Source organism: Scyliorhinus canicula, chromosome 3, assembly GCF_902713615.1.
Source record: "Scyliorhinus canicula chromosome 3, sScyCan1.1, whole genome shotgun sequence".
Taxonomy (NCBI): domain Eukaryota; kingdom Metazoa; phylum Chordata; class Chondrichthyes; order Carcharhiniformes; family Scyliorhinidae; genus Scyliorhinus; species Scyliorhinus canicula.
In genome coordinates this window covers 114613138-114638215 of record NC_052148.1, presented here as the reverse complement: position 1 = coordinate 114638215, position 25078 = coordinate 114613138, and the positions used below count along the sequence as shown (strand labels likewise).

The 25078-nt window shown below is 45.8% G+C and overlaps 1 protein-coding gene across 1 annotated transcript in view; it reads right to left on the bottom strand.

The window, feature by feature from the left end:
• Positions 1-25078, bottom strand: part of LOC119962886 (zeta-sarcoglycan) — a 1211045-nt gene that overhangs the window by 941896 nt on the left and 244071 nt on the right. The gene's annotated exons all lie outside the window — the stretch shown is intronic.

Here is a 25078-nt window from a genome sequence, read left to right as displayed (position 1 = left end):
GATATTACGGACTGCCAAAATAACCAGCAATTTAAATGGCCCACAGCATCTGCTGGGGGAGAGAGACCATTGTGGGACCATAAAATCCTGGCAATAGTGTTAAAGGAATGTGATTGGCAAAGAGATCTGCATTTTCCACATGAAATGCTTCCATCCAAAATGATGAGGTACTGATGCAGTTTATGTGGCTGATGTTCCCTGACAAAGCTTCGACTGCCCCCACCCCACCACTGGGCAAAGGTGATCACACCATCAGACATCTTGCATTCTCTTCTCTTCAAAAAGATATGTCTCATTTTAATTGGTTTTGATGAAGAGTCATCCAGACTTGAAACATCAGCTCCCTTCGCTCTCCACAGGTGCTGTCAGCCCTGCTGAGATTGTTCAGCATTTTCTATTTTTGCGTATCTCATTTTAATTGGCTTCCACCTTTGAAAGGTTAAAGGGTGAATCAGTTCCATATTTCCCTTCTTCCAGCTGTGGTATCCTTATTAGGAACAATTCCACTGTACCAAAGCCAGTGTGCATTGCTAAGTAAAGGCCAATGAGGAACCAGCTGGTTTGCAGCAGAGCCCTCTTGACTAGGAAAATCAATTCTTTGATACCAGTCAGATACCAGTCAGGTATTTTTGTTTCTTTTCGCTGGCACTTCAGTTTAAATTAGCAAAAAACTTTTTAAATGCCTGAATTCTCTCATAGCCCATTTTCCACTGAAGGAACTTTCAAACTGACCAACAATTGACAAATGCTCAGTTTTTAAAATCAGGAGGTACAAAGATGCCACAGTTGTGCAGCTGTGTTCATACCTCAAATTATACGTAAGGGCCAGAAAACAGGCTGCGGCCAGGGTGCGCCAGACATTACAACATAGATTCTGCTCCAGCTTTTATGCGGTGAAGAGGCAATCGGAGGAAGCAGAATCGCGGGTGGAGGCTGCCAACATCAGGAGTTGCTATAACAACGACCTCTCATGTTGACAAATACAGCCACCACACAACTAACAGCGCAAGTGGATTGGTTTCTGGACATTAATAGAGTAGCTTGTCTTTCTGGCTTTTCCTTTTTCTTTTTTTTTCTTTTTTATAAATTTAGTGTATCCAATTAATTTTTTTCCAATTAAGGGGCAATTTAGCGTGGCCAATCCACCTACTCTGCACATCTTTGGGTTGTGGGGGTGAAACCCACGCAAACACGGGGAGAATGTGCAAACTCCACACGGATAGTGACCCAGAGCCGGGATCGAACCTGGGACCTCGGCGCCGTGAGGCAACAGGGCTAACCCACTGCGCCACCGTGCTGCCCCGCTTTTCCTTTTTCAAACATAATCTCGAGTTGTCCCTAAGTTAATTTGACGCCAAGGCATAATGTAACCCAGTTACATTTTCAAAGAATTCAAGTAAATTTGTTTGGCAAAGATTGCATTTCTCAAATTTTGCTGGTTTGGTATTATCATTAACCTCAATACATGCATTTGAACTGCATTCATTACAATACATTGCAGCATTTTCCCACTATAGATATCAAGTTATTGGTTTTATAATTCCCAGGATTATGCCTTTGACCTTTTTTTCAAAGCTTAGATTAACTTTCAATCTTTTGTTCAATGAGATGAAGCAATTTCTACTTTTAATGCTCTGTCAGCTTGAACTTCCACAAACGCACAGTGGGGAATGAATCTTCTCTGTGCTTTGTGCTATAGTTGTCCCCACCTGAATTTCTGAGGAAGTTATTTTACCATTCAGAACAGGGCACCTCCCAGCTGTAGCAGCACAGGCCACTTTGGAAGGCAAATGCAATGTTAGCATTCAGGTTGAGAGCAAGGATGTACTGTTGAGGCTGTATAAGGCTCTGGTGAGATCCCATTTGGAATATTGTGAGCAGTTTTGCCTCTCCAAATATAATTTCTACCTCACTTCTTTCAAGAAGATGATGAGCCACCAGCATTCATGATTAAAAATCCAGGCATTGCAAGGATTATGATAAAATAATTGATTGTTATTTTCTGTTGATCTTTTGTGCTGATTATTCTTTGAAAATGGTATTGTCTTTATCCTGTTGGTATTGTCACTGGAGAACAGGATTGGGGAACTTTGTGATTCTGGTAACATAAAAGAGCGAAATTAACTTCATTGGTACATTAACTCAGGGTGCATCAACTTCAGCAGTGTATATAAAATAGTTCTGCCAAATAATTCTACGCAATTCATTTTTAAGGTATTTCATGAATATTGTCATCAGCATTTAGACCATTAGACCATAAGACATAGGAGTAAAATTAGGCCATTTGACCCAATGGGTGTGCCCTGCCATTCAATCATGGCTGATACATTTCCTTCCCCATTCTTCTGCCTGCTCCCATAACCCCTGACCCTTATTAATCAAGATCCTATCTATCTCTGTCTTAAAGACACTCAGTACCTTGGCATCCACAGCCTTCAGTGGCAATGAGTACCACAGATTCACCACCCTATAGCTGAAGAAATTTCTCCTGGTTTCAGTTTGAAAGAATTGTCCCTTCAGTCTGAGGCTGTACCCTCGGGTTCTAGTTTCTCCGACTAGTGGAAACATCCTCTCCACGTTCATTCTATTCAGGCCTCTCAGTATTCTGTAAGTTTCAGTGAGATTCCCTTCATCTTTCTAAACATCGAGTATAGACCCAGAATCCTCAACCGTTCCTCATATGAAAGGTCCTTCAATCCAGGGATCATTCTTGTGAACCTCCTCTGCAACCACATCAAGGCAGCACATCCTTCCTTCAATATGGGGTCTAAAGCTGCTCACAATATTCCAAATAGGATCTCACCAGAGCCTTATACAGCCTCAACAGTACATCCCTGCTCTCAATATGAATGCTAACATTGCATTTGCCTTCCTACCGGCCAACTGAACCTGCACGTTAACCATTTAAAAAAAAATGTAATTAAAACATTTTTCTTTCAATTTCAAGTACCCAATTCATTGTTTCCAATTAAGGGGCAATTTTTAGCATGACCAATCCACCTACCCTGCACATCTTTGGGTCGTGGGGGCGAAACCCACACAAACACGGGGAGAATGTGCAAACTCCACATGGACAGTGACCCAAAGGCGAAATCGAATCTGGGACCTCAGCGTCATGAGGCAGCAGTGCTAACCACTGCGCCACCTGTGCTGCCTGTGCATGTTAAACATAAGAGAATCCTGAACTAGGACTCTTAAGTCCCCTTGTGCTTCTGATTCCCTAAGCATTTTCCCATTTAGAAAATAGTCTATACCTCTGTTGTTCCTACCAAAGTGCACAACTTCACACTTTTCCACATTGTGTTCCATCTGCCCCTTCATTGCCCACACTCCTGGCCTCTCCAGATCCTTCTGCAGCCTATCTGCTTCCTCAACACAACCTGTCCTTCATCTGAAAATTTAGCAACAATGCCCTCAGTTCCTACTTCCAGATCATTCATGTATATCGTGACTAGCTGTGATTCCAACACTGACCCCTGCGGAATATCACTAGTCACCAGCTGGCATCTTGAAAAGGACTCCTTTATCCCCACTCTCTGCCTTCTGCCAGTCGACCAATCCTCTATCCATGCCAGTGCCTTGCGCCTAACACCATGGGTTCTTATTTTATTCAGCAGCCTCCTATACAGCATCTTGTCAAAGGCCTTCTGGAAATCCAAATAGATCACGCCCACCGGTTCTCTTTTGTCTAACTTCCTTGTTCCCTCCTCAAAGAATTCTAACAGGTTTATCAGGCATGACCGCCCCTTGTGAAACCTGTGCTGACTCAGTCCTATTCAGGGGCTGGTTTAGCTCACTGGGCTAAATTGCTGGCTTTTAAAACAGACCAAGCAGGCCAGCAGCACGGTTTGATTCCCGTACCAGCCTCCCCGGACAGGCGCCGGAATGTGGTGACTAGGGGCTTTTCACAGTAACTTCATTGAAGCCTACTCGTGACAATAAGCGCATTTCATTCATTTTACCATGCACTTCCAACAGTGGCCACCATTACAATCGCTATTGGAGACTACCTGCACTTCCAACAGTGGCCACCATTACAATCGCTATTGGAGACTACCTGCACTTCCAGCAGTGGCCACCATTACAATCGCTATTGGAGACTGCCTGCACTTCCAGCAGTGGCCACCATTACAATCGCTATTGGAGACTGCCTGCACTTCCAGCAGTAGCCACCATTACAATCGCTATTGGAGACTGCCTGCACGTCCAGCAGTGGCCACCATTACAATCACTATTGGAGACTGCCTGCACTTCCAGCAGTAGCCACCATTACAATCGCTATTGGAGACTACCTGCACTTCCAGCAGTGGCCACCATTACAATCACTATTGGAGACTGCCTGCACTTCCAGCAGTGGCCACTATTACAATCACTTTTGGAGACAACCTGCATTACAGGCGGCAAAGTGAGACTAGGAGGCTGCCAGTCATTTGCTTAGCTGGTACTTCCTCCCAGGTGGAGGTGAAAATCTTGCCCTGGGCCAATGAATCAAAGTTTCTTTCTATTTTTTTAAAGTCTTTCAGAGAAATTACAAGTAGTTGGGTGTAGGTCGTGTCTCGTGATAAAGTTCCAGACCTAATAATAATCTTTATTGTCACAAGTAGGCTTACATTAACACTGCAATGAAATTACTGTGTAAAGCAAAGCCCCTAGCCGCCACATTCCAACGCCTGTTCGGGTACAGAGAAGGAGAATTCCAAATGTCCAATCCACCTGACAGCACATCTTTCAGGACTTGTAGGAGGAAACCGGAGCACCCGGAGGATACTGACGCAGACACGGGGAGAACATGCAGACTCCACACAGACAGTGACCCAAGCCGGAAATCGATCCTGGGACCTTGGAGCTGTAAAGCAACAGTGTTACCCACTGTGCTACCATACCCCCCATAACAATCCTATGAATAAGTGAGACAGGCCAAATGGTCTGTTCCTGCTCCTCATTTTTATATGTTGTGCTTCACCCTCTGTTCAAAATATTTTTTTTTTCTGAAAGACAATTTCATCTCTGCCTCCATGATTCCCTGTTGCAAAACTTATATAGTCTGAAAACTTTCTATGTCAAGACAAACATTGAATGTTAATATGAAGCAACTCATTTAAAAGCATTCACCCAGGGAAAGAATATAATTGCAAGCCAACATTGGTGTAAAACGGAGTTTGTGCCTAACACTGAATGTTGGTGGTTGGCTAACATACACCCGACTTTCCGGAGGCCAGCGCCAACTTCATGCTCACTTCCACCTGTTCTTGACATGAAGGGTTCCAATGAAAACATTGCTGTGACCTCAAGTTTTTGACACACAGCAAACTAATTGAAACCAGTGGTTTCCTCATGAAAGCTTGTCGGGAGTTAAGATTCTCGCAAACTTATCAGATATGTAATGTAACCACATAACAAAGGCAAAGCGTCCAGCCAGGATGCAAATTGTTACATGTATGTGTGTAGTTACCTATGTGGCATAATCTCAGTCACCCACGGCCGCACGGTGGTACAGTGATTAATAATAATAATAATAATAATATTTTATTGTCATAAGTATGAAGTTACTGTGAAAAGCCCCTAGTCACCACATTCCAGTGCCTGTTCGGGTAAGCTGGTACAGGAATTGAACACATGCTGCTGGCCTTGTTCTGCATCACAAACCAGCTGTCTAGCTCACTGAGCTAAACCAGTCCTGAGTTAGCACTGCTGCCTCACAGCTCCAGGTTCAATTCCGGCCTTGGGTGACTGTGTGGAGTTTGCACTTCCTCCCTCCCTGTATGCATGGGTTTCCACCGGGTGCTCCGGTTTCCTCCCACTTTCCAAAGTGCAGGTTCAGTGGTTTGGACATGCTAAATTGCCCCTTAGTGTCCAAAAGGTTAGGTGATGTTATTGGGTTATGGGGATGGGTGGAGACATGGGATTGTGTAAGGTTCTCTTTCCAAGGGCCGGTGCAGACTCGATGGGCCGAATGACCTCCTTCTGTACTGTAAATTCAATGATTTCATAAGTACTTTTGAACTGTAGTTGCTGTTGTTGGCACAAACAGCAGTCGTTTTGCATACAGCAAGGGCCCACTAGTAGCAAAACGAGTAATTTATCAATGAATTTGTTTTGCTGACATTGGTTGAGAGATAATGTCATGAGATATTTAACATAAATGAGCAGAAAGGATTTGATCCCTCATCAAAAAAGCAGCAGTTCTGACAGTGCAACAATCCCTCGTTATTGCACTGAAATGTCAGCCTAGTTTATGTATTCATGCCATGGAGCGGGACTTGAATCCACAACCTTCTAACTCGGGCAGCGACATGACCAACCAAGTCGATCATAAATAAACACAGATAGTAAATAGTGAGACTTCAAACACCTAATTTTGGGAAAAGCAGCAACAAATCACATTTTAATAATCTTCTGAAAGGTACAACTAAAGAGAAAGAAAGCTGGTCATTTTGCATCAATTGGCTGAACATCAGATAACCTAATTTTGCACCAAACAGGCAGACCATTAAGTTGCAGTTTTGGTGAAATTTCCAACAAATATAGGAAATTAAGTTCCATTTTTTTCAGGACATCCCTATTGAACAACTTCCCGAGGGATAGTGACTTGAAGGTGACAGATCAAATTAGCAACAAATCATTATAACTGTGCTGTAAACCCTACAGTATTTAATGCAATAGGAGATCAGTTTGTATTTATGAACAACAGAGAATATGAAGTTGCAAGGCAACTTTACATTTGGAAAAATGCTTAAGTAGCCCCTTTAGAAACTGTCACTAATGCTCATTTATGCGCTTACTCTGGGGATTTCACAAAGTTACAACAGGGAAGGAGTCCTGTGCAATTTCCACATCTAAAATTGCTGTCGCAATACAGGGAAACAGTTGCAAAGATAAAGTGAATGCGTGAACCTCACAATTCAAATGTGGTTGGCAAAGAGATAGCCAGATTTCATGTAGATTGTTAGTGAGTTGCAATATATCCATAAAATGCTATCAGGATAAGGACAATTGATTGGCAAGACACAACAAAGGCAATTTGAAATAACAGTAAGTTCTGGAGAAACTCCACAGGTCTGGCAGCATCTGTGGAGAGAGATGCAGAGTTAACGCATCAAGCCCAATTTGCCTCTTTTTTAGAATTGAAGACAGGTACGATTGTGATTCTGTTCTAAATGGTAAATTGGGCATGGGCATCTCAAAGACTGATCACATGGAATCACTTATCCAACTGATACAGTTTTACGGCAGGCAAGCTATCCATCCTGAATTTCAATTCAATGAATGATTACCACTGAAGGAATAATGATGGTGAATTGCAAGCAATTTCTTTGGAAATGTATTCCCAAAACTATAAAATCCAAACGTTTAGCTGACGAAAATGGTGAGCTTTAATACTGAGAAATAGAATCACAACTTTTTGAAGGTTTGCAGCTCAGAATCCCATTCAACCAGCAGGAACGCAGATCAGTTGCAGTTTTTTTACCTCTGGCCGGAGAACATAGGGTGTGATTCTGCGGAAAGATTTTTAAGTGTGGTAGCAAGCGGGAACTGCCGCAAGCTTCCCGGCACTTGGCCTTGCAAGGCTGGCAATGCTTTACAACGTTAATTGGCCCATTTAACCCCAGGGGCCTCTTGCCACAAATGAAGGCTCGACAGCCGATTTGCTGGCACGCCATTCGCCAGCCCCCCGCTAACAAGATCGAACAACACTTAAAAAGCTCTTGCACTGCTAGGGTAGCACGGTAACATTGCGGTTAGCACAATTGTTTCACAGCTCCAGGGTCCCAGGTCGATTCCCGGCTTGGGTCACTGTCTGTGTGAAGTCTGCACATTCTCCCTGTGTGTGCGTGGGTTTCTTCCAGTTGCTCCGGTTTCCTCCCACAGTCCAAAGATGTGCAGGTTAGGTGGATTGGCCATGCTAAATTGTCCTTAGTGTCCAAAATTGCCCTTAGTGTTGGGTGAGGTTACTGGGTTATGGGGATATGGTGGAGGTGTGGGCTTAGGTAGGGTGCTCTTTCCAAGAGCCAGTGCAGACTCGATTGGCCAAATGGCCTCCTTCTGCACTGTCAATTCTATGATTCAATCCCGGCTCTGGGTCACTGTCCATGTGACTTTTGCACATTCTCCCCGTGTTTGCATGGGTTTCGCCCCCACAACCCAAAGATGTGCAGGTTAGTGGGACTGGCCACACTAAATTGCCCCTTAATTGGAAAAAATGAATTTGCAACTCGAAATTTATTTTTTTTAAAAGAGCTTTTGCACAGCCAAACCCAACCAGCTCGCAACAATGCACCCAGGAGACCGGCCCCAACATTCACGGATGCTGACCTGGGAGTCTCCGAAACATAGTGGAGGCCAGGGGAGATGTCCTATTCCCCCTGAGGGTCCCGGAGGACCAGCCACAGGGCAGGCAGTGCTGCCTGGGACGAGGTGGCTGTGGCTATAAGCTCCAGGAGCGTGACAAGGAAGACTGGCCTCCAATGAGTAAAAAATGTCAATGACCTACACCTGGCAGCACGAGTGAATAGACACCAATGCCAAGACCATTCTGCCCCCACGTGAGCATCCATCCCCTCAACTCTCCATGCGACCCCCCAACCCTCCCTTCAAACCCCCAACACTTCCTTCAACTCCACTCTCCCTTCAACCTCCCCAACCCTCCCTTCACACACCCCCCTCCACCACTGTGTCTCCTCAGGAAAAGCTCTCTCATAATCGCTGGGAAAGGACCCAGATGACAGGGGCGTGCCAGACATCAGAATCTTCACCTCCTTCAAGGAACGGGCCCTGGAGATGATTGGAGTGACCGAGGACAGAGCGGTCACCCGTGCAGAAGTTTGTAGATGCTGCAGAGATGAGGTACCACCGGGCTCCACCCGGGGTACCTGTCAAACGTGAGTTGTTATTGCCTTACTCCATCTCTCCCACTGACCACATGTCTATTCTCCCACAGATCCTCCAGCTGATGGCAATGGCCCATCCCGGGTTGTCCCCTGTCCCAGGAGACAACCTCAGAGGGAAGCTATGAGGAAGACGTGACCGAGGCATCACAGCTGTCATCCTCACCATCCACCAGCACAGATACACACACCTTGGTGGGAAATGTTAGTGGTCAGGCTTCTGGGGCACAATCTGAGCACCACACTGTAACTGATGCACATCAGGTGGAGGCAGGAACCTTGAAGTGAGACAGCAGTCGGAGGTCTGCTGGATCCCAGGACCAGCTGGGTCCCGGCCTGATGCTGAGCCTATCGAAGAGTTATTTCCGGAGCTGATGGAGATGATAGGGAGCAGTCAGTACATTCAGACAGAGATGTCAGTGATACTCCAGCAGATCTATAGCCGAATGGAGGAGTCCCAGGGCGCAGGAGATGTCGGTAGCAATGCGTGGCACCGTGGCAAATACTCCGAGAGTGGCAACCGCAGTGCAGAGCCTAGTGCACGACATCGGCACCATTATTGAAGGTGTCAAATGAATTGTGCAGTCGGTGACGGCCATGGCTGAGGGTCTGAGCAGAATGTCTGACTCACTGAGGGATGTTACCCAACAACAGGCTAACCTTGATGAAATTCTGTGGGACATGTCCCACTCTCAGATGGGAAAGGCTGAGGTGCTGCGGAGCTTGTCCCAGTCACAGATGGGCATTGCCTAGGCGTGGAGAGCATGGCCCAGTCACTGAGGGCGTTGACCAGATGGTTCAGGTATCGGGGAACCGCCAGGGCCAGCAGAGCCAGATGATGCAGGGGCAGCCATAGCTTGAACCAGCTGCCCCCTCCATCCCAAGGTGAACCCCGAGGCCCTATGGGCACCGACCGGGCGGAGGGAGCGCTGGGTGCCAACCTGGACCCGTCTCATGGAGTGGCAATGGTTGCCACCAGCTCACCCAAGTTCTACCCCTCTGACGAGGTCACGTCTCACAGCCAGTACATTGGTCAGGGCGATGCGGTAGCACAGTGGGTTGCACTGTCGCTTCACAGCTCCAGGGTGCCAGGTTCAATTCCCGGCTTGGGTCACTGTGCGGAGTCTGCACATTCTCATCGTGTCTGCATGGGTTTCCTCCGGGAGCTCCAGTTTCCTCCCACAACCCAAAGACATACAGGTTAGGTGGATTGGCCATGCTAAATTGTCCTTTGTGCGCAGAGGTTGGGTGGGGTTGCTTGTTTACAGGTGTGGGCTTAAGTGGGGTGCTCTTTCGAAGGGCCGTTGCAGACTCGATGGGCCAAATGGTCTCCTTCTGCACTGTTAATTCTATGTCTATGACAAGTGCACCCGGACCATCCAGCCCCAGAGCCCCCAGAGGACAACCGCCAGGGGCATCGAAGGCCTCGGGATGAGGTAATCAGCTGGTTGCCTCCACCTCAGATGTGCATCCTGGGGACACACCTAGACATAGCAGTAGAGCTAGGAAGGCAAAGCACATGGGGGATCACCCTTGACCACAACCAGTATGACGTCTCTGTCACTTTCTCTGCAATACGACCGACCTCCGAAGACTTGGCTCATCTCTCCAAGTATCTCCCCCTTCCCAACGCACTCACCCACCCTCTGGCCGCGGACATGTCCCTGGAGCTGTGTCCCATGCCCTGGGTGTTCAGATGTTTGCTGCTGCATATGTGGTGTTGCCTCCTGCAGTGTTCAAGCACAGTATCCAGGCATCAAGGTGTGATTGGGATGCTCGGCAATGCTACATGCCCCACATGCTTCATGGCCTGCCCACCCACGGGAATTCACTTGGGTTATGTGAAGTGCTCACTTAACCACGATTGCTAATTCCCTATTAGCAATAGCCTTCAGCCACACGGTCACAGGTGTCTGCAGTCGGTTATAGGTGGTTGGTGGGGCAGACGAGCAGGGGCAAGGGTTTCCCCCGGAACGCGTGTGTTTGATCCAGGGGTTGGTATGGTGGTGACGTGAGCACTTGCTCCCCAGCGTCCCTCCCTTCCCATGTCAACCCACCCCTGTGGAGGGTGTCTCCCCCACCCAGCTGAGGGTCCCCCACCCCCCGCTAAGCACTGGGGCGGCAAGCCCAGTGCCTCCAGGCTATTTGCCTGTGAGCAAAGATGGCTACTCACCTCCTCAGCTCCTCACAGAAGCCCTTCTACCAGGATCACATTTTTCAAAGGACGTACTGATTGGCGCCAGCGTGACCACTTGCTGGGGAGGCCAATGAATGATGGAAACGAGGTGGCTTCCGTTCATTGTATGGAAACAGGGCTTAAGTGGTGATAATTGGTTCCTCACCATGCTACGGCGAGATCCCGATTTATGCCTAGGGGAGCGGGCCGGTTGCATCGCAAATTGTTTGTCGCATTCGGCCAGCCTTGTTTCGCTCAAGCGGGAGTGCAATGAGGCTGCAGAATCGCGCTCGAAGCCTCCCAAATGGAGAATCCCACCCAATGTTAATAAGAAGAAAAAAAAGTGCTTTAACCTCTATTCCTATGCTGGGCTTGCTGGGCAGGTAAACTAACCTTGTTACAATTGGGAAGTTGGATGGGAACAACACATATTTGAATGAAAATTATGATTTAATTGAAATTAATTGCAGGTGACTACAGTGAATTTTGTTGTATTGCAGTGGCATCTCTGCATTCATGTCATATCAAGGAGTTACATAAGCTGAGTTGTTAAATAGCAAAGCAACATGCGTCTTCTTATTCAAGGTAAAATGAACAGCAAAATGTGGATCTACAAGTAAAATGTATCAGCCAAATACAATAAATATGACGGTGTCTAAATGATCTTTTATTAAATGTAATGCAAAAAAAACATGCTTAGTACCAATGATAATGGCATAAGTGCTTTATTTGAACTAACTAATTTACAGAAAAATTTATTGAAGATATGGACCCATAATGCAACACCAACCAAAACAACACCACTTTAATGGGCTACAATTTCACTTGGAAGGATAGAAGTACCTAAAGTCTCATTAACAGAATCCTCATTAAAGGGAAGTCTAAATGGATATTTCAGAGGAATATCTATTTTTGGAAAATTTTTTGCCATACATCATTACAGTAGAAAATTAATTATTCTGGTAGTTTAATTTAGTGGCTCTAAAAGATATATTCTGTGCTTCATGGGAGAGATTTTCTTAGGTTTTTGACCAAGCACACTATAACACTTGGACACTGTGAATTTGGGAAAATTGGGATCTATCTGTTTTTCTCTTCACCAAAATGAATGGAACAGGTATCTTTCCAGGAGTGCAGTGTGTCCCATCCAATTTTCCAAGATTTGCAGCTACCAGGTGACAACAGTTTTTCTGGACACAGTATTTGAAAAGTCTCTTCAGTTCTTATTGGAGCTAAAACATTTTAATGACAGATGGGCATTTTGGGGGCCAGTGTTCCAACTTCCATCCAAAACATGCGCACAGCAGGTGGAGCGGCCATTCCTTCCCCTCAGAGCCACCGTTAGGGAGCCCGAACCATTTTTGGACGAATGTTATTTGACTGCCACTGCTGAGCAGTGGGGGTCAAATAGGTTCATCACTTCAGCTCATCAGTTGTGGAAGGTGTGGAATCAGTTGGTTTCTGATGCTGAGCCAGCCAGGAGATTGTTTCAGGGAGGAGGCTGCAGCACAGTAGCTTGCACAGGTTGTCAGTGGGACAGACTTTAATTGTGAAGCCAAGAAGTACACTTGCACTCCTATTGTCCTGCAAAATGAATCACTAAAAATTACTTGTTTGTAAGGCAGTATCAAACCAGTTTGAACCTGAAAAAATCAACATGGATTCCTACGACCCAATTTACATATTTAAACAGCTTCCCACATATTTTGAGGTGGTGGAGTTACTCAATAAAGTACAAGCTGCCTTGAAATTTATATGTGACACACCTGTTATATTACTTGCTTGTATTACATCATTACTCTTTGCTTTACACTTCCAGAATGGTCTGATGGTTAGATTCAAAAGAAACTACCAATCTTCAACTTAAAGCAAATAGGTTTAATTGAATAATTAATTAAATAATGTTGAGTTAAGTTTGTTCACTCTTACAGAACAATAACTGGTGATAAAGAAATTCAAAATAATTATCAACTATATTTAACATCACGTGCTGACTATGCTCTATCTCTCTAACACTCTGCTGAATAGTCACTCCTGGTTCGAAGGGACCCAAGATCCTTTTGAGTCCACGTATACATACATGAATCTAGTGCTGCCATCTAGTGGTTATATTACACTATGATGTAGTTATTAACCCTTTATATATCTTCATATATATATATCACCACAAGACCTTCGTTGTTAATGGGGTGCCAGTCACCAGTGTTTCAGGCAGGAATAGCAACAGTCCTGTATTTTCCAAAGAATAGAATCCCTACAGTGCAGAATAAGGCCATCTGGCTCATCAAGTCTGCACCGACCCTCCAAAAGGGCATCCAACTTTGGCTCATCAGCTCCTTTTCCACCCCCTCCCCCCACCCCATCCCCGCAACCCCACCCAACCTGGACATCTTTGGACACTAAGGCATAATTTAGCCTGGCCAATCCATTTGACCGCCACATCTGTGGGCTGTGGGAGGAAACTCACACAGCCACAGGAACAATGTTCAAACTCCACACAGTCATCCAAGACCGGAATCGAACCCGGGTCTCTGCCATATGAGGCAACAGTGCTAAGCACTGTGCTGTGGAATCATCCTGTAATTTTCCAATTTGCCACTTGTCCTGTACTTTGGCTTCCTGGCACACCATTCGTGTATTTCTCCAGGCATCAACTGCGATACCGCTCAGTCTCTCCTTTGATGCTGCCTGAGCATTTCTGGTATCTGTGCATGCGCAGCCCAGAGCCCACTCAGCCACAAGGAGCAGCAGGACTGGCCAGATGTTAGGCACACTCCCCTTGTTCAGCTGGTGGGTGGTTGAGTGGGGTGAGTAGTCCGGCAGCAGACCTGAGTAGGGGAGTGGGGTCCGATGGCAGGGTCAGACCTGAGTCAAGGAGGAGGATCTGGTTGCAGGGTCAGGCCTGAGTTGAGGTGGTGGGGCCAGCAACAGGCCTGAGTCAGGAGGGGGGCCTGATTAAGGCCTCATTTGGAGGTGGGAGGGGGAGAGTTGCAGGAGCAGGCTCATCGGGGGTGCGCAGGGGTTCCACCCACAGGCAGTACTTTATGAGTGAGTGCGGGGACTCTTTGGAGAGTTAATGCTGCCTACGGGCTTTGAGTAAGGGGAATGGGGAGAGGGGCTGCCGAATGAGCGGGGGTAGAAGCAAGTTTGTCTGTCGGGGAGGAGAGTTGGGTAAATGTATGTGTGTGTTAAAGAGCAGATTGGTGCTTCGAGGGAATAGTCTGCGCAGTGTCAGCAGGGTAAAGTGTGGAATTTTATATGTGGCGTGTTGTGAAGGTATAGTTTTGTAGTTAGTTAACGGTCCCACTATCACCAATCACTGGTCTCGCGAACACCAACAGCTACTGGGGTGACACAGGCTTGGACCATTGTCCACTGACCACGAGGGCAGGCAAAGGCACCACAAGAAGGCACTCAAAGATTGTACAAGGATGTGTAGATTATTGTTGTTTCTGTAATTGTGTTGTTAGTTATTGATGTTTTTTCATGTTTCATTTGCCGACATTTATTTTTGAGAGGTGGCCAACTGGGGACACTCTAATAGGGCAGCTCAGATTGATGTAAGGGGGAAGGATGGGTCAATGTAAATTCAGGAAAGTTGCATCACTGAGAAGGGAGCTTGATATCCTGCTCTATGTCAGCTGGTCCAGATACAGAGGACGGGATTCTCTGAGCCCCGCTCCGGGCCAGAGAATCGCCGCAACCATGCCATGCCACCCCAACACTGGCATGCATTCTCCGAGGAGCGGAGAATCGGCGCCATTTGCGCCGGCGCATTTGGCGCGGTGCCGTTTGCGGGCTCTCTGGCCTTGATGGGCCAAGCAGCCGCGCGGAAACGGCAGAGTTCCGGCGGTGCCGTCCACACCTGCTTGCAGCTGGCGGGAACTCTGCGTGCGGGGTTGGGGGGGGGGCAGCCTGTGGGGGGTAGGAGGGGGGCTCCTTCACCGGGTGGGGCCTCCGATGGGGTCTGGCCTGCGATTGGGGCCCACCGATCAGCGGGCCGGGCTCTCCAGCCCCGGCCCTATTTAGTTACGCGGCCGGCCCCTGAACCCCAGCGTCATGTTGCATCAGGGCCGGCGCGTTGAGGAAGTCCCCTGCGCATGCGCGGGTTGGCACGGCGCCACTGCACATCCGTGTGTTGGCGTGGCGCCCAGTTGGCACCGGGAAGGCGCTGTGCTGGCTCCCTGTGGGGGCCAGAATCGGTAGTGCCCGCACCCGTTTTGCACCATTGTGAAACGCGACGGTGTTCACGACGGCGCGGACACTCTGCCCCCATTTCGGAGAATCCCCCCCAGAAAGTCCTGGATACCTCCTCCCATTCCTCCTTTGCCCTTTTCATTATGCTTCCCCTCAGTACATTTCTGCTCCATTTTGTAGTCACATTCATTGCAAGAGGCAATTCCACCCCAGGTCCAATACCTGGATTAGATAGTCCTGACTGTAAGCACCAGCTTTCAGAAACCAACTATAAAAACACTCCAGCGTATAACAGACAGCAGAAGTTATTCAAAATTGTCTTAACTGCAAGTTGGGTTACCAACCCTTCAAATAATACGAGTTATAATCCCTTTTGCAGCAGAAAGCTGGGTCTAGATGAATGATGTACAATGTCGTTGAATAGACTTGAGTGGTCCAATTTACGACAATGAGCTCCCCATCAGCCAGTAGGGCTGTGTGAAATCAGAATAGTACCGGTTCTCCTGCTTCCAATGCGTGCAAAGAATGTCCACATCAGTGTTCTTTTCAACGGACCATATCATGCCAGAAGAAGCCAATAGTGCAGTGTGCATCCCCAGGAGGGCGGTTGGATCTTTTCCTCTTGGGGCATTACAGATGTGAATTTCCTGCCCACTGTATCCTCAGAACTAAAAATGACACAGTTGTGGGTATATAGTAGCGTGCTATGGGCTAATAACTATCCTTCGCTGGGTGTTTTGCATGGCAGACCACATGGGCCACACCTACCACATTCTCCAATATGTTTCCAACGAGCAGTCAATGTCACATAGTAAGACTGTTACATTCAGACTTAAACTAATGATCAGATCTATTTGCAAATAAAACCCATTACACAGAAGCAACAGGACACCTAAGGAACTGAAAAAGTATAATACTTGATTTTGACACTCTTTCAAAACAAGTACAAAACAGTATAAAACTACTTATTTAAATATCTTCCGACTGAGCTTCTGATGGATATTATTTTGGAAGGTGACTATACAGAGCCTTCTTGCCCTCTCTTGCTGCATCACAATGTGAAGCAGGGAACTGCAAATCATGGGAAGCTCTATAAATTATATTGAGAATCCTTTTTGAATGTAAAGGCAGGTCACCAGTTAGCTCATTTACCTGCTGGCCAATGAGATCACATTTATCTGATCTTACATACTTGACAATGCTTTTAAATAATGTACAACCTTAGCTTCTCTTAGGAAAAATAAACTCATTTAATGGTTAAATAATTTAGAATTCAATGCACTTAACTCTAAGTACATAAGTTTGGAGAAACTGAAAGCATTCCTGTGTCTGATTGGCAAGAAGTGGCATCAACATACAAATCTAAATTATATGCTGGTAGCAAGGGAGATTAGTTACTATCAGTATAAAATGGATAATTGAAGTGAAATGAGTCGACCGGAGAATGTGGGCCTACACTGGGAAATTTACTGCTTGCATTGCCCTTCAAACACCAATCATTTGCTTGAGACCTCGAATAACACATCCCATTTTATCTCAAGCTCACAGGAACTGCCTGCATTTCCACCTTTAAGTTTCCATTTTAATGCTCACCATTCCAAAACTGTATAAAGGAAAACAGCAATACCTCCCACTATTTGATATTGGTGAAAAGCTCTGCTTTTGTGACAACAATATCAGTCAGCCTCTTGTTAAAATTACCACAAGAGGAAATAAGGGATCCAGAAGCCAGAGTTCTCCCTTCTAAATAACTTATTTATAAATCTGCAAAATTTTGCAAGCAACCGAAATTATTTCTTTGCAAGAAGATGTCATCCATTCAATCAAATTTGTAATAATTTTGAAATGTCATAATTTTCCTTGCTATTCCCTCTGCTCAAACTGGACCAAGATCCAGATGGGAGATGACAGGAACTTTGCTTTGAGAAGGATATATTTATTGGAAGAATGAAGACTATAATGCCATCAGACAAGTCCTGTGTATTTCTATTTCAATTAGTTAACTGCCATTTACCATATGCTTTGCCCACCAAACAAAAAGCTCTATGAGAAAGGGACGGCCCATCAACAGAACCTTCGCAGATTTTTAATATTGTTTTGTCAAAATGCAGAGCATATTTTAGTTTGAGCAAATTCTAAAATGTCTGATTACATTCTATTAGATATTTTGACTATTTTCTGTACCTGTTCACAACATTTCAATGATTTTACGTACTTGGGTCCACGTTGGATTTCCATTGTATCTAGCTTTTCACCATTTAGAATATGCCTTGTTCAATACCTTTTACATCCAAAGTGAATGACCCCAGATGTACCAAGAGTTTTTCCTATTCATTTCATCTACTAATACCTCTTTGTAATTGTATGCTTCTATTAACACTGTTTACAGCAATGGTTCTCAAATTATGAATCACAGACCACTGGTAGTCTATGAGTGCCCTCCAGGTGGTCCACAAGCTGGTCCAAAATGCAAATCACTGACATGCAACACCCACGACCGAGGCCCTTTGAGATAACAGGCCAGAACCTTCCTCCCCACTGCTCGGATGGCATCACAGAAACAGACCAGCTTCTGCATGCAAGGCCCAAGTTACCATAAAAGTGAGCAACAACAATTTGTTTTATAAGCAAGATTTATGTTTCTGTTAGAACATGCACATTTTCAACACTTGCGGGACTGAAAACAAAGAAAAAGACCTGGCTGAACATGGAGCTTTGACATGAAACTGAAGCCAGCTTGGAACCAGAAATTCTGCTGAGTTTTTTTTAGTAGTGGCAAGGAAAAGTGGGTAGGACAGGACAGAGAGGTGGTCCTAAGTGGTCTGCAGATGTAAAGATTTGAGAGCTGCTGGCTTAACATCAGCCTTGGCTCAGTTGGCAGCATTCTCACTTCTATGTCGCAAGGCTTTGGATTCAAGTGGCACTGACAAAAATTATGGCTGACAACCCAGTTCAGTATTGAGGGAGTTCTGCATTGTTGGAGGTACTGCCTTTCAGATGAGAGGTTCATTGAGGATCCACCGGCCTGCTCATGTGATGTAAAGGATTAGCAGTGGCGGGTGGGGGCTTCATCATATGGGGAGGCTGCCAAGTATATCCTGGCACCTCCTTATCATCTTGAGGAGACAGTTCTTCCTGATGGGCACTTGGGCACCCTGTAGCCCTTGTAGATGTCCACCCCCTTGCCCCCAATCCCCCCCCCCACCCCCACCCCCACCCCTACCACGACTCGCTCATTGCCCCATTGGCTAAAGTCACAACCAACCCTACAAACTACCCTCCACCACTCATCGGGATCTGCGTTACTGGTCCTGGTGAGTCTCATAAACTCATTATAATTCTGAGGCTACCTCCATTGGAAGTAGTCTGCTTATCCCAGAGCCCATCTAAAACCAGGAATTCCTATTTCCCAAACCTCAAGAGCCTGCAGCTCAAGAATCGTTCTCTTTAGTCACCAATAATCATGCCAACTATCATATAGGTCATCACATGATCTTCGCCTGTGAATAATCTACCATCCTTAAGCTCTCAGTCCTAATTATCTTGCAGCCATATCTCAGTGATGGCTATGATGTCATAAGCTTCAACTTGAATTTTTACTTACAATTCATTCAAATTGTTCCTCAACTCCATGTATTTGTATAAAGAATATATTTGAACTGAGGGCTGGTTTAGCTCAGTTGGTTAGAGAGCTGGTTCTTGATGCTGAATAGGGTCAACAATTCAGGTTCAATTCCCACATTGGCTAAAGTCATTAATAAAGGCTCAACTTTGCCCCTCACCTGAGGTGTGGTGATCCTCAGATCAAATCACCACTGATCAGCTCAACCCCTCAATAGGGGAATGCAGCTTCTGGTCATCTGGGACTATGGTGACTTTACCTTACCTTTATATTTCAGCCACAGGCCTGCGTTCTTCTGCTCTGATGTTTTAAATTACAGTGACTAGATCATGAAATGGCAGAAATATTTGTTTGTTTTTACAGGATACACTACCAGTAAAATATGAAATCATCTTCATGACTACTGATTGTTTACTTCTGTGATTTGCTCTGAAGATCAAAAAATGATCACTTACCACTTTACGTTCATTTAGTGCATGAACCCTGAGCTCAATTACTAAATTAAACAGTTGCAACTTCACCCTATCCCTGTAGATCAGTGATGGAATGCAATTGTTTTGAGCAAGAATTAATCCAAAATGTTAATTATTTGCTTACCGTGCTTACCGTGAGCAGCACGGTAGCATGGTGGTTAGCATAAATGCTTCACAGCTCCAGGGTCCCAGGTTCGATTCCCGGCTGGGTCACTGTCTGTGTGGAGTCTGCACGTCCTCCCCGTGTGTGCGTGGGTTTCCTCCGGGTGCTCCGGTTTCCTCCCACAGTCCAAAGATGTGCGGGTTAGGTGGATTGGCCATGCTAAACTGCCCGTAGTGTCCTAAAAAGTAAGGTTAAGGGGGGGTTGTTGGGTTACGGGTATAGGGTGGATACGTGGGTTTGAGTAGGGTGATCATTGTTCGGCACAACATCGAGGGCCGAAGGGCCTGTACTGTTCTATGTTCTATGTTCTATTTATAATCATTAAATGAATTTGCAAGACATTGAGCACTTGTGGAAAGAGCCGAATGTGATCGACTGAAGAGTAAAAAAGTGTTCTTCATATGTGCAATCATTGTTAAATTTAAAAGAATGTAAACATGAAAATCAACACTTACGTTAACATGGAGAAATTTCCGGAAAGACACCAGACCAGTCAACTTTTGAAATGATAAAAGGAAAGTTAGCCTTTTGTCAGTTACCCTCTCTTTTTTATCCAATTTTCCACGTTATATTTGAAACTTTCATCACTGAGTTTCTTTTAATGTGTATGATGGCATGCACAAAAGGGGTGACCTTGGTCAAGCTTAGTGCTACAAAATAGGCTGATAGTGAACCGGTAGTCGAGCAATTAGATGTCGACAAAGTTGTCATTCACTATCAGCCCCTTTTGTATTCTACTTTCTGTGACAAATTTCAACCCCAGCACCTTCTCCGATACTTCCAGAAAAGATGTACACTACACCACTATCACATCAAAAGCCCGCAAGCCATGAAACCACTTTATTGAAGTATCGCATTCAGAGCAAGTTGTCTTCAAAGCATAAAAGTAAAGTCACCTTAGTTCCAGATGAGCATAGGCTGCTTTCCCCTTTGAGGGGGAGAGCTGACTGGTGCAATTTAACCTGGGGATCACCACACCTCAGGCAAGGGGCAAAGTTAAGAAGGTATAACCTCAGCTGGTTCAGAAATTGAACCCACACTGCAGGGTCTGAATTATGAAACAGCTGTCGAGCCAAGTGAGCTAGGCCAGCCCCGGCTGCAAAGGAACACTTGTATTTAATGAAGAGGTGGAAAAGTAATTCCAAAAACCACACATGGATGTTCCCCTGCGACTAAAAATGGCCCAGGTTTTGTGAGAAAATAATGGCACACACTGGTAGTAATGTAAGGCAACAACTTGTGGAGAGGACAAGGTAGCCCATGAATTGTGAATTGCCACAGGTTGCCAGCCACTTTGTGGCCCCCTGCCATTAGCTTTGCAAAAACAGCATCCTTTAACTTTCCTGTGATTTTCATGAAGTTGCGCATTCATTGCCCATTAAACATGCCGAGGTTAAGTCTACTGAAAGTACCTTTTAACAATGTAATAATTGTTAAATGATTGCCAATTAACCTCTCTTACCCAGAAAGTAAACAATTACATGGATGCTGTTTCACTCCTTCAAGGCGTGAATTGTATAACTATATATGTTAGAAATGCGAAGCTTACATTTTAAAATTATTTTTCTCAGTTTTCTTTTCTGTCACTCTCTCTCAATCAAATTTTTTTCCATCGCTTTTATCTCTTCCTACACCTGATTTTCATGGCTCGGAGCTTCCAAAGGCAACAGATACTGTTGCGGGGGACGACTTACCAGGGGTAAGCAATAGGGCACAGGTCTCTGGCACAGAGTCTGTCCCTGTTGCTCAGAAGGGAAGGGTGAAGAGGAACAGAGCACTTGTCATTGGGGACTCCATAGTTAGAGGAACAGACAGGAGGTTCTGTGGGAACGAAAGAGACTCACGGTTGGTGTGTTGCCTCCCAGGTGCCAGTGTTCGTGATGTCTCTGATCGTGTTTTTGGGATCCTTAAGGGGGAGGGGGAGCAGCCCCAAGTCGTGGTCCACATACGTACCAACGACATAGGTAGGAAGAGAGATGGGGATTTGAGACAGAAATTCAGGGAGCTAGGGTGGAAGCTGAGAGATAGAACAAACAGAGTTGTTATCTCTGGATTGTTACCCGTGCCACGTGCTAGCAAAGTGAGAAATAAGGAGAGAGAGGAGTTGAACACGTGGCTACAGGGATGGTGCAGGAGGGAGGGTTTTGGTTTCCTGGATAATTGGGGCTCATTCTGGGGTAGGTGGGACCTCTACAAACAGGATGGTCTTCACCTGAACCAGAGGGGTACCAATATCCTGGGGGGGAGATTTGCTAGTGCTCTTCGGGGGGGGTTTAAACTAATTCAGCAGGGGGATGGGAACCTAAATTGTAGTCCCAGTGTACAGGATGTTGAGAGTAGTGAGGTCAGGGATAGGGTTAAAAGTTCGAAAGAGGGCACCGGCAAGCATGACGCTGGTTTGAAGTGTGTCTACTTCAACGCCAGGAGCATCCGGAATAAGGTGGGTGAGCTTGCAGCATGGGTTGGTACCTGGGATCTCGATGTTGTGGCAATTTCGGAGACATGGGTAGAGCAGGGACAGGAATGGTTGTTGCAGGTTCCAGGATTTAGATGTTTCTGTAAGAACAGAGAAGATGGTAAAAGAGGGGGGGGTGTGGCATTGTTAATCAAGGAAAGTATTACGGCGGTAGAAAGGACGCTTGAGGACTCGTCTACTGAGGCAGTATGGGCCGAGGTTAGGAACAGTAGAGGAGAGGTCACCCTGTTGGGAGTTGTCTATAGACCTCCGAATAGTTCCAGAGATGTAGAGGAAAGGATTGAAAAGATGATTCTTGACAGGAGCGAGAGTAACAGGGTAGTTGTTATGGGGGACTTTAACTTTCCAAATATTGACTGGAAATACTATAGTTCGAGTACTATAGATGGGTCAGTTTTTGTGCAGTGTGTGCAGGAGGGTTTTCTGACACAGTATGTAGACAGGCCAACAAGGGGCGAGGCCATATTGGATTTGGTACTGGGTAATGAACCCGGCCAGGTGTTAGATTTAGATGTAGGTGAGCACTTTGGTGATAGTGATCACCATTCGGTTATGTTTACTTTAGCAATGGGCAGGGATAGGTATATACCGCAAGGCAAGAAATATAGCTGGGGGAAAGGCAATTATGATGCTATTCAGCAAGATTTAGGCTGTATAGGATGGGGAAGGAAACTGCAGGGGATGGGTACAATCGAAATGTGGAGCTTTTTCAAGGAACAGCTACTGCGTGTCCTTGATAAGTATGTACCTGTCAGGCAGGGAGGAAGTTGTCGAGCAAGGGAACCGTGCTTTACTAAGGAAGTTGAAGCACTTGTCAAGAGGAAGAAGAAGGCTTATGTTAGGATGAGACATGAAGGCTCAGTTAGGGCACTTGAGAGTTACAAGTTAGCCAGGAAGGACCTAAAGGGAGAGTTAAGAAGAGCGAGGAGAGGACACGAAAAGTCGTTGGCGGATAGGATCAAGGAAAACCCTAAGGCTTTCTATAGGTATATCAGGAACAAAAGAATGACTCGAGTAAGATTAGGGCCAATCAAGGATAGTAGTGGAAAGTTGTGTGTGGAATCAGAGGAGATAAATGGATATTTTTCGTCAGTGTTTACACTGGAGAAAGACAATGTTGTCGAGGAGAACACTCAGGTTCAGTCGACCAGGCTAGATGGAATTGAGGTTCAAAAGGAGGAGGTGTTAGCAATTTTGGAAAATGTCAAAATAGATAAGTCCCCTGGGCCAGATGGGATTTATCCTAGGATTCTCTGGGAAGCCAGGGAGGAGATTGCAGAGCCTTTGTCCTTGATCTTTATGTCAACTTTGTCGACAGGAATAGTGCCGGAAGACTGGAGGATAGCAAATGTTGTCCCCTTGTTCAAGAAGGGGAGTAGAGACAACCCTGGTAATTATAGACCTGTGAGCCTTACTTCGGTTGTGGGTAAAATGTTGGAAAAGGTTATAAGAGATAGGGTTTATAATCATCTTGAAAAGAACAAGTTGATTAGCGATACTCAACACGGTTTTGTGAAGGGTAGGTCATGCCTCACAAACCTTATTGAGTTTTTTGAGAAGGTGACCAAACAGGTGGATCAGGGTAAAGCTGTTGATGTGGTGTATATGGATTTCAGTAAGGCGTTTGATAAGGTTCCCCACGGTAGGCTATTGCAGAAAATAAGGAAGTATGGAATTGAAGGTGATTTAGCGGTTTGGATCAGTAATTGGCTAGCTGAAAGAAGACAGAGGGTGGTGGTTGATGGCAAATGTTCATCCTGGAGTTCAGTTACTAGTGGTGTACCGCAAGGATCTGTTTTGGGGCCACTGCTGTTAGTCATTTTTATAAATGACCTGGAAGAGGGTGTAGAAGGATGGGTTAGTAAATTTGCAGATAACACGAAGGTCGGTGGAGTTGTGGATAGTGCTGAAGGATGTTATAGGATACAGAGGGACATAGATAAGCTGCAGAGCTGGGCTGAGAGGTGGCAGATGGAGTTTAATGCGGAAAATTGTGAGGTGGTTCACTTTGGAAGGAGTAACAGGAATGCAGAGTACTGGGCTAATGGCAAGATTCTTGGTAGTGTAGATGAACAGAGAGATCTCGGCATCCAGGTACATAAATCCCTGAAAGTTGCCACCCAGGTTAATAGGGCTGTTAAGAAGGCATATGGTGTGCTAGCCTTTATAAGCAGGGGGATTGAGTTTCGGAACCACAAGGTCATGCTGCAGCTGTACATAACTCTGGTGCGGCCGCACCTGGAGTACTGCGTGCAGTTCTGGTCACCACATTATAGGAAGGATGTGGAAGCTTTGGAACGGGTTCAGAGGAGATTTACTAGGATGTTGCCTGGTATGGCGGGAAGGTCTTACGAGGAAAGGCTCAGGGAATTGAGGTTGTTTTCGTTAAAGAGGAGAAGGCTGAGAGGTGACTTAATAGAGACATATAAGATAGTCAGAGGGTTAGATAGGGTGGACAGTGAGAGTTTTTTCCTCGGATGGTGATGACCAACACGAGGGGACATAGCTTTAAATTGAGGGGTGGTAGATATAGGACAGATGTGAGAGGCAGTTTCTTTACTCAGAGAGTAGTAGGGGTGTGGAACGTCCTGCCTGCAACAGTAGTAGACTCGCCAACTTTAAGGGCATTTAAGTGGTCACTGGATAGACATATGGATGAAAATGGAATAGTGTAGGTCAGATAGGCTTCAGATGGTTTCACAGGTCAGCGCAACATCGAGGGCCGAAGGGCCCGTACTGCGCTGTAGTGTTCTATGTAGTGTTCTATGTTCTATTGACTGTTGTGTATTTCTTCCCAGAACTTCTGATTCCGGTTTTCACAGAAATGCACAGCACAGCATCATCTTGGGAATCCCGTCAGAGCAGACAAAGTCAGGGGAAGACAGGACGTGCCCCTTTTTTCAGCACTAGCTGCCACATGGTAAGTTAAATGTCCAGTTTCAGTGTTAATGAATGGAGGATTGGGTAGGTGGGTAGGATGGAGGAGATGGTAGGTGGGTAAGGTAGATGAAGTGGTAGCTAGGTAGGATGCATTAAGTGGTCGGCAGTTAAGTGGATAGGTGGGTAAGTGGGTTGGGTGAGGTGAG